At 42.4% G+C, this 15,860-nt stretch overlaps 1 non-coding gene across 1 annotated transcript; it reads left to right on the top strand.

The window, feature by feature from the left end:
• The first annotated feature begins 12,457 nt into the window (after positions 1–12,457).
• Positions 12,458–12,591, top strand: LOC123155246 (small nucleolar RNA snoR80). Its single transcript, XR_006477302.1, has one exon. It is a non-coding gene; the product is annotated as a small nucleolar RNA snoR80 (small nucleolar RNA).
• Positions 12,592–15,860: the final 3,269 nt, after the last annotated feature.

Consider the following 15,860-nt stretch of genomic DNA (forward strand, 5'->3'; position numbering starts at 1 on the left):
ATGCTGCCAACTGTTTAGTTGCTTGTCTCAGGTTTCCTTAACGTTACCATGCTCAATTCTATAACATGCTGTCCATTGCCAATTACTGCTTGCTTGGTCTCTATTTGGTTCATAACCTAAGTATATATACCTAAATTGATCAAACAATTTGCCCTTGCTGCCATTGTGATAAACTGATAACTGATAACTGATCCTACTGTCCTGCATCTAGGTCCGGGGTGGTTGGGAGACTATTGAGAATAAAAAGAAGAAATCAGGGCAAACATCTGGGAGGGGACAATGGGCACCACAGACTTCATCCTGGATTGCCCACCCAATATAGCATGCCAAGCTTGAATGTCAATGGATCTTCGCGTCCTTCAGGAAACAATTTGGCTCCTCAACTTGAATGGCAATGTTCATATTTGGGAAAACGTAAGTAGTCAGATTTTGCATTTTGAGGCGATATCTGCTCCTCAACTCCTTGTAGATGTGATACTTGATTTGAATCTTTTTGGGATGTACCTATTTGGAAAGAAAGAAAAACTTCACAGTTGAAGTATCGTTATGATTCAACATGGAGAGGGACCCATATTTCATATATAATAGGAAATGTTTCATAGTATTAAAAAAATGTTCCCAACAATTTCAAAAAATGTATAGACGTTTCAAGTATATGTTTGTGACACTTTAATAATTGTTCGTACAATCTAAAATAAAGTTATTCTCGTAATTTCAATTGAAATGTTTTATCTCATTCCATAAAAATGTTTCAGCCATTTAAATGAAATATTTACACATTAAAAAATATGTTCATGAATTTTTTTAAATTTCTTTATAATTTTTATAAAAATGGTATATTTTAAGAAAAAGTTTCGTACCATTAACAAATTCACTCATTCATATGTGTCTCATAGTTTGTGTGTGTGTGTGTGTGTGCGCGCGCTCATGAAAGTTGGCTCTCTTGCATGTTGTACTAGCTTTCTACATATTAAGATGGGGCTCGCATTCAGAATTGTGGCCGGACCTGGCCATGATGGAGTAGGCAGAAGAGATTGAAGAGGTAGGAGAGGGGACGGGAGGGGACCGGAGAGGGCGAGAGAACTAAGGTTTTGACTAGGTTTTGTTAGACGCTGGTGGAGTTTTTTAGGGGAGTGGTGGGTGGCGTGGGCCATAGCAGGCCGATACGACATGGTGGCAGCGTCCAAGCCTCGCCATACCCGCCCCACATACGTCTAGTTATGGGTTTTCCGGACAGCCCAAACGGTTGGGCTGGTTGTGGGGCAGCTTTGAGGGCTTTAGTTGTAAATTCTCTTATTCCTATTTTATGGGTAAATGCTCTTACGCCTTGTCTCTAACTTAAGGAGGTGGGGTCAGTTTATTAGACATAAAAAGGTGTTATCACTTGGTTAAAAAAATCGATAGGAAAGAACATGTATATACAAAATATCAAAACCTTAATAATGATATTATGTATTGATCTAACTCGTATATATAGAATAATGTAGGGGAGAACGATTTGAAGTAGTGGGCAAGTGGTAAAGGCTTTTAAATCTATTATTCTTTTATAACTCTTACTATCTGTAAATTAAGGGAAACAAGTGAATCCGCAAAAAGGGAAACAAATAAATTTCCTTCTTTCTAATTGTATAGTCTACAAAGCAGATACATGAGCTGGAAATAAAGGGGATGTCAACTTTGGTCGCCAGGGTTTAAAGTGATTTCCATCTTGCTCAAAAGGAAAGGAAAGTGGCAGCTCCGCTCAACACTAGAAGCAAGAGCAGAGCGAATCCTCACGATGTCTGGCAGTAGGCGCAGCGGCGGGCCTCCCGGCAACGGAGAGAACCCCGGTGAGAGCCCCCCTCCTTGCCGCGGTTCGGAGATGTCTATGCTTCTTTGGGGATCCGCGCGATGGCTGGGGCTGGGGGCGAATCAATTGTTGCATCTGGTGATTCGATTTTCCTCGATCCATCCATCGGGACAACGACTGATGAGGAGTGATTTGTGAATTAGGCAGGATTATTTTATTATTATTATTATTATTATTATTATTATTATTATTGTCATTAGGTTTTGGTTTGTTTGCTTTTAAGGGGATTCAGTTAGTTGAAAATTTTCAAATCTAGCCGAGATTTCGGATCTCCCTCCCCCCACGTCATCTAACCAAGCGTGGCGACTAGGGGCTCCTCTCCCTCCTTACAGTGTCCCCCTCAACCCTTGTGGTGCCAGCGGTGAATGCCCCAACTCCCCCCTGCCGCACCCCACACGGCGAGCCGACTTGGGTGGAGGCGGCTGGCGGTGGTGCCCCTTGGCCGTTCATGGATCTAGTGACAGCGTGTCCTCTTGGGTAGCGCAGTGTCGGGTGTTGAGGTGGCGGTGGCGCGGCGGCTGGTGGCGGCGGCGTCCCGGCCCAGATCTAGGCCCTTTTGGGCCCCATCTGGGGCTGAGCAGGCTATTTGGGTTTGCCTGCATCGTCTCCAGCAAAAGGAGGTGTGGAACATGCTGGTGGTGGTAGAGACACCGACACGCTGACTACAACGGGGCGACGAGAGCTTAATGAGCCCATTTTGGGGACAACCGGGCCTAGGTTGCCTGGTTTGCTTCTGATGTTGCATCTGTTTAGTTACCGCCGAGGTGGATATTGTCCCCTCCCACGTGGCTGCTGACTCTACCGCTCCTCATTGATGGAGTGCGATGGATCGTCCGGGGTCGTGGTTGGTTGGTAGTCGGGGGAAATCCTTGTTGGCTTGACCGACACTGACGCAGTGATGCCCATGGGCGCCATCGTTCCTTCCTTAAGGGCGTTGGGTATACCCCCTTCGCGTACCAGGGGTAACCCTGCGACAAGTCCGGGCAGTGTCGTCGTCATGTTCCTTCTTGAAGGTGCTGCTTGGTATGCTGCGTTCCGGAGTGCTAGGAGCATGGTGAGAATTTTTCGGTTGTCGCAACGGTTACGGTTCATCATCGTTTTCACTGATCCGATGTCGTTGGCATTATTTTCTGTTTTGTTTCGTTTGGGCATGCTTGTGCTGAGACCCCAACAATTGTATCGTGTGGTCGATATATTAATATATATAGCAGGGCGGAAGACTATTTTGAGCATTCGGTTAGTTCCATGAGCTTGGAGCTTAGATTACACAGTCCGAGTGAGTGAACAAAGATTAGATATATACCCGTTGGGTTTCTATTTGATTTGATTTCTTGGATTTCTTCTTTGACTTGCTTGGAGCGTAGATTAATTACATTGTCCAACTATGAACGACTCTCATCTTTGTCGAAAAGTATGAACTAGTGTCATCTCATATAGTTAAGACCGATGATACATTCATGCTGCCAACTGTTTGATTGCTTGTCTCAGGTTTTCCTTAACGTTACCATGCTCAATTCTATAACATGTTGTCCATTGCCAATTACTGCTTGCTTGGTCTATATTTGGTTCATAACCTAATTATATATACCTAAACTGATCAAACAATTTGCCCAACTTGATGCAATTGTGATAAACTGATAACTAATCCTACTGTCCTGCATCCAGGTCCGTTGGTGGTTGGGAGACTATTGAGAATAAGAAGGAGAAATCAGGGCAAACATCTAGGAGGGGACAATGGGCACCACAAACTTCATCCTTGAATGCTCCACCCAATACAACATGCCAAACTTGAATGGCAATGGATCTTCACATCCTTCAGGAAACAATTCGACTCCTCAACTTGAATGGCAATGTTCATCTTTGGGAACACGTAAGAAGTCAGAGTTTGCATTTTGACGCGATATCTGCTCGTCAACTCCTTGTAGATGTGATACTTGATTTCCATCTTTCTTGGGTTGTATCTATCTGGAAATAAAAACTTCACACTTGAAGTATCATTATGATTCAACTTGGAGAGGGACCGATATTTCATATGTAATAGGAAATGTTTCATAATATTAATAAAATGTTCCCAACATTTTCCAAAAATGTATACACGTGTCAAGCATATGTTTGTGACACTTTAATATTGTTCGTACAATCTAAAATAAAGTTGTTCTCATAATTTCAATTGTAATGTTTTATCTGATTCCAAAAAAATGTTTGTGCCATTTAAATGAAATGTTTACACATTAAAAAATATGTTCATGAATTTTTTAAATTGCTTTATAATTTTTTAAAAAAATTGTATAATTTAAGAAAAAGTTTCGTACCATTAACAAATTCATTCATTCGTATGTGTGTGTCATAGTTTGTGTGTGTGTCTGCGCGCGTGAAAGTTGGCTCTCTCGCATGTTCTACTAGCTTTCTACTGATTAAGATGGGGCTCGCTGTTGGAGTTGTGGCCGGACCTGGCCATGATGGAGTAGGCACAAGAAATTGTAGAGGAAGGAGAGGGGACGGGAGCGGGCCGGAGAGGGCGAGGCGACTAAGTTTTTGACTAGGTTTTGTTCGACGTGGGTGGAGTTTTTTAGGGCGAGTGTGGGTGGCCTGGGCCCTAGCAGGCCGATACGACGTGGCGGCAATGTCCAAGCCTCGCCATACCCGCTCGACATACATCTAGATATGGGTTTTCTGGATAGCCCAAATGGTTGGGCTGGTTGTGGGGCGGCTTTGAGGGCTCTAGTTGTAAATGCCCTGATTCCATTTTTTACGGGTAAATGCTCTTACTCCTTATCTATAACTTGGGTCGGTTTAATAAACATTAAAAGGTATTATCACATGGTTCAAAAAAAATTGATAGGAAAGAACATGCATATACAAAATATCGAAACCGTAATAATAATATTATGTATTGATCTGACCCGTATATATAGAATAGTGAGGGGGGGGGGGAGATTTCAAGTAGAGGGCAAGTGGTAAAGGCTTTTAAACCTATTATTCTGTTATAACTCTTATTTGTAAATTAAGGGAAACTAATGAATCCATAATAAAGGGAAACAAATAATTTCCTTCTTTCTAATTGTATAGTCTACAAAGCAGAGACATGAGCTGGAAATAAAGGGGATGTCTACTTTGGTCGCCAGGGTTTAAAGTGATTTCCATCCAGCTTAAAAGGAAAGGAAAGTGGCATCTCCACTCGACACTAGAAGCAAGAGCAGAGCGAATCCTCGCGATGTCTGGCAGTAGACGCTGCGGCGGGCGTCGCGGCAACAGCGAGAACCACAGTGAGAGCCCCCCTCCGTGCCGCGGTTCAGAGATTGCTATGCTTCTTTGGGGATCCGCGCGATGGCTGGGGCTGGGGGCTGGGGGCGAATCAATTGTTTCTTCTGGTGATTTGTTTTTTCTCGATCCATCCATCGGGGCAAGGACGTATGAGGTGTGATTTGTGAATTAGGCATGATTATTTTATTATTATTATTATTATTGTTATTAGGTTTTGGTTTTTTTGCTTTTAAGAGGATTCTGTTAGTTGAAAATGTCCAAATCTTGCCGAGATTTCGGATCTCCCTCCCCCCCGTGTCATCTAACCAAGCGAGGAGACTAGTGGCTTCTCTCCCTCCTTACAGCACCCTCCTTAACGCCCTCAACCCTTGTGGTGCCAGCAGCGCATGCCCCCCCGCCGCACCCCGCACGGAGATCTGGCTTGGTTGGAGGCGGCTGGCGGTGGTTCCCCTTGGCCTTTCACGGATCCGGCAGTGGTGTGTAGTCTCGGGTAGCGCCTTGTCGGGTGGTGAGGTGGTGGTGGCGAGGCTGCTTGCACTACAAGAAATATGTCAACTAGTAACCTTCTGTCAGTGACCCTGAAAGAATTGGTCATAGATCTATGACCATTTGAGACCAATTGGTCAAAAGCTGTTCGAGGGGCTCCAAACTCTAAACCATTGCGACCATTTTGGTCAGAAAGGTCGTAATTTCCTTACACGAAATGGTCATAAAGCAAACAACACTGATCCGATGCATTATTTCTAGCTAATCACGACCAATATAGATGGTCATAGCCTTGTAAATTGTGGTGCACACCAGTTTTACCTATGTGTCATGTCCATGTGTCATTTTTGCCTATATGTCATGCACATGGCACTGGTTTGAATCTACCACTTACGAATGGGCCCCACCAAACTAACATGGAGGACCCACCAATAAACTGACTCCAGGTCCCACCATTGAACTGACTCGTTGGCCCCACTAACCCGACATGCAGGTCCCACCACCGACCTGACGGGTAGGACGACCTGACCACACAGCACCCGCCAACTGACATGCGGGTCCCACCACTTACCTGACAAGCAGGACCCACCAACTGGCATGAGGCATCACCACTGTCAATGGAGAAAAGTAAAAAAGAAATATGGGCAATGGGGGATACGAACCCGCGCCGCAACACAAAAACCCGCAGAGCCATACCACCACGCCACCATCTCGGAAGTGATATGCTGCGGCAATCCATTATTTTATAGATAAGATCGTTTCCTGGGCTTGGGCCTAAGCCGTGATAGGCCTCCCCTTCTCTCCTTCTTTTTTACATTAACAAAGCGGTCCGCCGAGTGGGCTCACGGCCCATAGCCTATTAGCAGGCGTTTTTAGGTATGAAATGTATGCTTATTATTAAAAAAATATGTTTCATTTCTTCTTCTTTCAAATAATTTGGGATTTCAAAAAAGTTTCAAACATAAAAATGAATTTGTTAGAAAAATGTACGTGAAATCATAAAATGTACGCGGACTAAAAGAAGTTCATGATTTTGAAGAAATGTTCGCGTATTGAAATCAAGCTTGTGAATTTGACCCAAAATTTTTGAATTCAAAAAATGTTCATAATTTTTTCATAAAAAAGTTCACAAAAATGATTGTAAATTTCAAAAAAAAAATCATCAATTCAGAATCATCATTTCCAAGTTTGTAATTTTTTTATTAACTATGTGACAAATGTGATGCAACGCTAAGTTTTTTTAATTTTCATGATTTTTTCAACTTCTCATGTATAAGAAATTTTTTATACAAAAATATATAATGTATACTAAATGGTTTATCATGTATTTTAAAAAATTCAATCGAAGCATTGGAAAAAATATGTTAAACATTTTGTGATTAAATGTTGACCAAGTATTCAAAAAATCTTAAACTTGCACTCCAAAATGTTAAATATGTATTGAAAATGGTGTCGTTCCACTTTACAACAAATATTTTCTAGGTTTTTCAAAAAAAAAGTATTTAAAAATATTAAACTTTGTTTGAAATTGAGGAATTAGTGAAAATTTTGTCAATTTCACGAGAGGTGTATGGAAACCTTTTTACATGAAACCATTTGGTGATTTGTACATGAAATGTGGTCTAATGTTTTGTAACAAATATTTGGAATGTGAAGGAAGTACCATTTTTATATATCCAAATGACATGAAATTAATACAGTTCCTTCATATGCCAAAATTATCACCCTCCTTCAAATTGTAGCTCAGTCAAATCATCTACGTAAGCCCAGGTTCAGTTTCTATTTTATGGCCAGATTGGCACATTGCAAAGAAAGTGTTATCTAGAACCCTCCTATTTTATGGCCAGATGACGCAGTTGCAGGTCAAATTTGACCCGCTTCCTGCTGAATCGGCGGGAATTTGTCTTTTTCACCAGAGGTGGATAAAAGCTTTGGATACCCAACCATTTTGTCAATTGTGCATTAAATATGGCCTAGTATTTTATAAAAAATGATTTGGTACAAATTTGCAACAAATATATGGTAGGTCCTTCACAAAGAAAACTCATTTCGGGCACTCAGAAAATGGAAAATGAATTTTTCGTCCAAATAAAATGAAAAGTTCCTTAGGCAACATTGTTTGTCATTCCAAGATGAACCGTTGTGCACGATATGAGGTCATTTGAACAAACTATGCCATGAATGTGGCCATAAGATTGATCATTTGGCTTGAAAGCCATGAATCTTCACACATGATAGCTCATTTCTGAGAACACTTTTTAAAAATAATTGACGTATTACAAGTTTATTATTTTTCCTGGAAACTTGGCCACATATAATGACATAATACGAAGGTTTTCCAATTTTTTGAATTTTTTTTGAATTTTCTATGCCCGCTTCAAAATGTGGTCTAAACGGCGGGCTTGACCGTTCCTAGCTAGTGGTTGAATCTTGGAATTTTTTTGATGTTTCTCTGATTAAATAGATACTTATGTACCTAGAAATGATTTTTTTGGAAAAAATAAAGAGATAACTACGAGGAAGCTATAGTTCAAATTTGACCCGCTTCTAGCTGAATCGGCGGGAATTTGTCTTTTTCATAAGAGGTGGATCAAAACTTTTTACACCCAACCATTTGGTCAATTGTGGTTTAAATATGTCCTAATATTTTAGAAAATTGATTTGGTACAATTTTACAAAAATTTATGGTAGGTCCTTCACAAAAAAAAAAAACTCATTTCGGGCACTCGAAAAATGGAAAATGAATTTTTCATACAAAGAAGATGAAAAGTTCCTTAGGCAACATTGCTTGTCATTCCAAGATACACCGTTGTGCACGATATGAGGTCATTTGAACAAACTATGCCATGAATGTGGCCATAAGATTGATCATTTGGCTTGAAAGCCATGAATATTCACACATGATAGCTCATTTCTGAGAACACTTTTTTAAAATAATTGTCGTATTACAAGTTTATTATTTTTCCTGGAAACTTGGCCACATATAATGACACAATCCGAAGGTTTTCCAATTTTTTAATTTTTTTTTAATTTTTTATGCCCGTTTCAAAACGCGGTCTAAACGGCGGGCTTGACCGTTCCTAGCTAGTGGTTGAATCTTGGAAATTTTTTGATGTTTCTCTGATTTAATAGATACTTATGTACCTAGAAATGATTTTTGGAAAAAATAAAGAGATAACTACGAGGCAGCTATAGTTCAAATTTGACCCGCTTCCAACTGAATCGGCGAGAATTTGTCTTTTTCATGAGAGGTGGATCAAAACTTTTTACACCCAACCATTTGGTAAATTGTGGTTTAAATATGTCCTAGTATTTTAGAAAATTGATTTGGTACAATTTTACAACAAATATGTGGTAGGTCCTTCACAAAAAAAACTCATTTCGGGCACTCGAAAAATGGAAAATGATTTTTTCGTACAAAGAAGATGAAAAGTTTCTTAGGCAACATTGTTTATCATTCCAAGATGCACCTTGTGCATGATATGAGGTCATTTGAACAAACTATGCCATGAATGTGGCCATAAGATTGATCATTTGACTTGAAAGCCATGAATCTTCACACATGGTAGCTTATTTCTGAGAACACCTTTTTAAAATAATTGCCGTATTACAAGTTTATTGTTTTTCCTTGAAACTTGGCCACATATAATGACACAATGCGAAGGTTTTCCAATTTTTTGATTTTTTTGAATTTTTTATGCCCGTTTCAAAACGAGGTCTAAACGGAGGGCTTGACTGTTCCTAGCTAGTGGTTGAATCTTGGAAATTTTTTGATGTTTCTCTGATTAAATAGATACTTATGTACCTAGAAATGATTTTTGGAAAAAAATAAAGAGATAACTATGAGGCAGCTATAGTTCAAATTTGACCCGCTTCCAGCTGAATCAACGGGAATTTGTCTTTTTCATGAGAGGTGGATCAAAACTTTTTACACCCAACCATTTGATCAATTGTGGTTTAAATATGTCCTAGTATTTTAGAAAATTGATTTGGTACAATTTTGCAACAATTTTTTGGTAGGCCCTTCACAAAAAAACTCATTTTGGGCACTCGAATAATGATTAAAAATAGCTACAAAGATAAAAAATTGCATGCAAACCGGCTATCATCCATAAAATATGGTCTAAATTGATAGAAAATTTTAGTTGTGCCATTTTGCAAAATACTTTTAATAGCTACTTCACAAAACCCTCCTAGTTTTAGTACTTAGAAACTATTCTAAATCATAGTTTTTCTGAACCAATCAGAGCTCTTCACACGGATCACCCCCCTTAGCCGATCTAGACCGTCCATATCCGACGGATCCAACGTCTCTCAGGTCCCCTCTCAACCCAACCCAACCCAAACCCTAGCAGCCCCCTCTCCAACATCATCGCCGCCACCCACCCCGATCCCATCCCTCCCCTCGTCTCCCTCCCAAGCCCAACCCACTCCCTCTGCCCTCTTCCTCGATCCCGTGGCCGCCGCCGCCGCCCCTCATCTCCACCGACGCTGGGCTTCCCCACCGGCGACCTCGCTGCCCTTCTCCCGCACCACTGCTGCCCCCACCCTCGCGCGCCAACGAACGGACCAATCCCAAATCCTCGAACCCTACCCGCCGCCCCGTCCCTCTGACCCGGATCCCCCTCCATGCGACCGGACGACGGCGCCGGCGCCGGCGATCGCGACGAGCGCCTCTTCGCGGGCGTGCGCTTCACGCTCGTCGGCTTTGACCCCGCCTCCGAGTCCCAGGTGCGCCCGCCCGCCTTCCTCGACGCGGTTCCCTCTGCCATGCCCCCTTTTCATTTTGGATTTTGTCGCGCAGCGCCTCGTCTCACCGGCCTGGCGACCATAGGCAGGCAGTCCACGGCCAGGATGGCGGCGTGCCCTTCCGTGACCACGTACGCGCATGGCACTCGTCGCTATCGGCGTCCCCGGAGTTGGCGCAGGAGGGGCTGGCCGGCGTCCCACGTCGACGTCCTCCTCCCTCTTCTCTTGTGTGACTTGGAGGAGACCAGGGCGCCGCCCCATCGCGGTCGTCCTCGTTCACCTCTACTCCAGCATCGAGGCCATCAACCTCGGGAACCCGCTCCTCGACCGCACCATCGACGGCTTCCTCAAGATCGACGCCGTAAGTGCCCCTTCCTCCCTCCTCTTCCATCCAATGTCTGTATGTTGAAATGTGTCTGACTCTGATCCAATGTACGTGTGCAGGTCGGCGCCTACAGGGTGGTCACCGAGGACGCCTTCGACTGCATCCACTGGGGTAACAACCACGCGCATCCCGTCTCTCCTACTCTATCTAGTATACAAACGGTGTTGTTAGCCACAAGATCTGGATTTATTTCTGCGGATGTTGGTTAAGTTTGCTTCAGGCTATTCTACTAGTTCCACTAGTAATGCACTGATAGGCAGATGATATATTCTAACCTGGAACTGACTAAATGTTCAGTACTTCAGGCTATTTCAATAGCATTGCCTAGTTTCGAGCAAACTCTCGTAGAATAACTGTAGACAAGCAGTTGGGAAGTGGGTTTATTATCAAAATGTTGATTTAGATATGATTAGTAGATACCCATGTTCCAGGAAATTGTTTTGTTCAGTTTCATGTCCCAGCAAATTAAACCATGCATCAGATTTGGGAATGAAAACAGATAGTGGCCTGCAGGCTGTAATAACAAGATATTTGTTCACTACATAATCTAGGAGCATTGCTCGAAATAATTCAGGCTCCTTGTTTGTACTGCAGCACTACTGGACTATTAAATTTATGTAAGCCACTATGTGACCAGTATGTGATCAAATTCTAGCGCTCTGCTTACTGTATATAAGCTGACTCTCTTTACTAGTTATTCTAATGAGGCCTATGAAGTTACTGTATATGACTCAGATCTGACGCTTTTGTTGTGTGTCTGGTTTTTCAGGATGTGGGTGGTGCAGTGGCCGCAAGAACACGCTCGGCAGCGTCTAGGCCGGGTCAGGGCGGCTGACAGCGGTGGCTACTTCCTTACAAGGACTACAAGCTCGCCCATGACTACACGACCCTCCAGGTCCCGTCTGCATGCCCGCTCCCTCCTCCCTGCCTCCTGCAGGTACCTTTTTAGGCCGCAAGCGGACCTGACATGCTTATGAGTTCAGCATATGCGCTGTGTTATGTTCAGCTTCTAATGTGTCATGGAAATGTCCTTGTGTTGCATAGTAGGCCCTGAATTATTCATGTTGCTGGCGATGAGATGACATGCTTATGAATTATTCATGTTGCTTCCTATGTAAGCTTGCTAATGAATATGATTGACTTAATGAAACTGATGTCAATGCACTTACGCATGGTTTTGCACCTGATGCTGGTTTTGCACCGATGCTGGTTTTGCCTAGATGTGCAGCAGTCGTCTTGTTTGATTGTTAATTGCTGGGTGCTGGCTGGCGTACAATTTAATTTGTCTGCATGGTTGCTTAGTGCAGCAGCACTTGGAAATGTGTAGCAGTGAGTGCACTTGCTAGTTAGCCCACTTAGCATTAGTATGATATTGAAAGACTATTGTGCCTCTTGATTTTATGCCTGTTCAATCAAACGCTCAATTTACTTGCTTTGATGTAATTCCTGGATTCCTGACTAGGGTTATCCTAGCCTATTTATTTATTGTGAGCGAGTTACTTTTTTGTACCCTTTTTAGATCATCCATTCCCTGTATCTGAGGTCTGAGCCAGTGTTGTTCAGGTTCATTCTTTTTGTGTCCCTTTCAAAGTGTTCATATGGTGGTGTGTCATCGAGTACCAGTGTGCTGCTGTTAGCCGTTGATATGCATGGTGGTGCCTGCTTATGTCTGTTCATATGTAGAATCTCTGGCTGATGTTTGTTTTGATTGATGTGCGTTCATTACCAATTCCTGAGGATGATTTGTGTTCCTCATGGCAATTAGTCTCGGACGCTACAAGCTATTCTCTGTTGTGTGGTATATCCTGATTGGTGGCATTCTTTGTGCCAACTTATCCTAGAAACGACACATACATTCATATGCAGTCATCTGTAATTTTTCTTTTCTCTGTGTTAAATGATCTAAATGTGCGGACCAAATGATCTCATAGTTTGAATGCACCATAGTTTTGCATAACCTTGGTACATTTACATGCACACGCATACACATTTGACTGCTGAGTGTTTGAATTATTGGAATGTGGGGGTTGGTCTGTTTATTCCCATGTTCTTAAGTTCTGTGTATTTAGACTGTAACTCTTAAGATATCATTGTAGCTATAAGTAGACAGCAAGTTACCAGCAGATTGTAATGGCAGTCTAATTATCACTTTAATTTTCTCCCAAATGACTGTAAGTGGACTGTACGTTGTGACACCACTGATGCCAGACCTACAAACAGTAGTTTGATGGATCTGTAGGTTTTTTTTGGGCTGTGGTATTACGATAGTTGTAGCTCACATGTTTGAAACCAGGTCCAGTTCCAACCCGATTAGGATTGGCCTTTTAGCAGCATGGATTTACCAAGTTGGGATGTTGGGATAGTTGGATTCCTGTTGTCTCTTGTAGCACCAAATGCTAGTATGTGTTTTACTAAAGTCATCAGATAGTTAACTCATTGTGAGATGTCCACACTTGTTTTGTTAACAAACATGAACTGTTAAGTCATCTATTCCTGGCTTTTTCTTTTGTTCAGTATATACGTGTGCTTTCTGTTCTTTTGTTCTATTCACTGTGTGAGTATAGTTTCTTGTTGGCACCAAGGTGTTTGAGATGGTCTTCCTGTTGGTGCATGAGGAAGAGGAAGTGAAGTCATTGATTTGTCCACCGAGGAAGAGGAAGCGTGAAGTCTTTGATTTGTCCAGAGGGTAAGTCCTCGGTCTGTCCCACTCTTCCTTTGCTATGTGATTGTGACATCCATGTGTTATCTACTTATCTGGACACTTTGGTTCATATACTATTCTTGTGATTTTCCAATGCTCTGCCAAAAAATGAATCTGTAACCTTTAATGAATTCAATGTATGATCGTGATGAGAATGAATGAATGAATGATATCATACCAACTTGTTTTTCCCTTGATCAGTATCATTTGTGGTAGCTCCTAAGCAACATGATCTTTTTCTTGCTCCGAGATCCCAAGTGTGGTGTTGTACTTTTGTTGTGCTTGGTTGATGTCCTGCTAGCTGCTACTGTTAATTGTTACTACCATGATGTTAACACTGCTTAGAATATGTTCTGCGCCTTAATTCTACTAGTATTTGTTGTCAAAAGCATGATTGTATTGTGAGCCATCAATTTCTTGGAGTCTTCTTAGAGCTTGTTGGCATTAGGATCGACCCCTAGCTGCTTGTGTATTTGTTTATTATTTTGTTCAATATTCTTTTCCTAGCTGTTGTATGTTTGAGGATATTGCTTTCATTCTGAATTCACAGCCATGATAATGATCGTTTCCTGTCTTTTACAGGAGCTCCAGGCTCAAGATGTTGGAAAGGGAACGCTTCATCTTTGTAGCTAATTATATGTTCCTGGATGATGTGAATGGCTGTTATAGTATTTCATAGCAGCACTTTTGTAGTTGTTCTAAATTCCTGGATGATGTGAACTATGGCATGATTGTAATATATATAATATACTCATTTTGGTAGCCATTTATGAAAATTTGTGTGATTGAGGCTCTCTGGACCAAAATACTGGTTACTTTATTATTGATACTTTATTGTTGATATGTCGGAAATGAAACATATACTATTTGGGCCCTAAAAAGGCCACAAATCAAACAATTCAGGAAAAATGAACAAAATTACTAAAAGAATCAATTGTGAAAAGGCGATGGCCAAGTAAATAAAAAGGCTTAGGCCCAAAAACAAAATAGATCACAAAAAGGCCATGATCCATGAAATAAAAAGGCCAAATTGTTGGGCCAGGCCCATGTAGCTAGAGAAAATTAATAGAGATAATATAGAGTAAAAAGGCCGAATTGTTGGGCTAGGCCCATGTAGAAAATCGAATTGGACCGGGCTGAATCTTGTGCCACATCAGATTGCCATGCTGGATGCCTACGTGGCCTGGGGAGATTGCTAGTGACCAAAACGCCACAGTAGACGTATTTTGGTCATAAACGTTTACGACCATTGCAGAAGAAAGGTCGCTAATGTCAGATTATGACGGCCAGCTTTTGACCTTATGTTTTTGGTCACAAAAAGGTCACAAATGGAAATTTGTGACCATTCAGTGACCAATAGTGGTGGTCACAAGTTGACATATTTCTTGTAGTGTTGGCCGCATGACATCGCGTTGGTTAGCGGCGGTGCCCTCCCGGCCCAGATCTAGGCCCTTTTGGGCCCCATCTTGGCCTGAGCTGGACATGTTGGGTTTGCCTGCGTCGTCTCCAGCAAAAGGAGGTGCGGCTCATGCTGGTGGTGGTATAGACGCCGACACGCTGACTGCAGCGAGGCGACAGGAGCTTCACGAGCCCTTTTTGGGCATGGCCGGGCCTAAGTTGCCTGGTTTGCTTCTGATGTTGCATCTGGTCAGTTACCACCGAGGGCGGTGGAGACTGTCCCCTCCTGCGTGGCTGCTGACTCTACCGATCCTCGTTGATGGAGTGCAATGGATCGTCCGGGGTCGTGGTTGGTTGGCAGTCAGGGGAAATCCTTGTCGGCTTGACCAACACCGACGTAGTGATGCCTGTGGGCGCCACTATTCCTTCCTTAAGGGCGTCGGGTAATCCCCTTACCCCATGCCCCTTCGCGTACCAGGGGAAACACTGAGACAAGTCCGGGAAGTGTCGTCGTCGTGTTCCTTCTTGAAGGTGTTGCTTGGTATGTTGCGTTCCGGAGTGCTAGGTGCGTGGTGAGAATTTTCCGGTTGTCACAACGGTTGAGGTTCATCATCGTTTTCACTGATCCGATGTGGTTGGCATTATTTTCTCTTTTGTATCGTTTGGGCGTGCTTGTGCTGAGACGCCGACAATTGAATCGTGTGGTTGATACATTAATATATATAACAGGGCGAAAGCCTATTTTGAGCATTCGGTTAGTTCGATGAGCTTGGAGCTTAGATTACACAGTCCGGGCGAGTGAACAGAGATTAGATAATACCCGTTGGGTTTTTATTTGATTTCATTTCTTGTATTTCTTGTTTGACTTGCTTGGAGCGTAGATTAATTACATAGTCCAACTATGAACAAGTCTCATCTTTGTTAAAAAGAATGAACTAGTCTCGTCTCATATAGTTAAGACGGATGATATATTCATGCTGCCAACTGTTTAGTTGCTTGTCTCAGGTTTCCTTAACGTTACCATGCTC

The sequence above is a fragment of the Triticum aestivum genome, chromosome 7A (genome assembly GCF_018294505.1).
Source record: "Triticum aestivum cultivar Chinese Spring chromosome 7A, IWGSC CS RefSeq v2.1, whole genome shotgun sequence".
Classification (NCBI taxonomy): Eukaryota; Viridiplantae; Streptophyta; class Magnoliopsida; order Poales; family Poaceae; genus Triticum; species Triticum aestivum.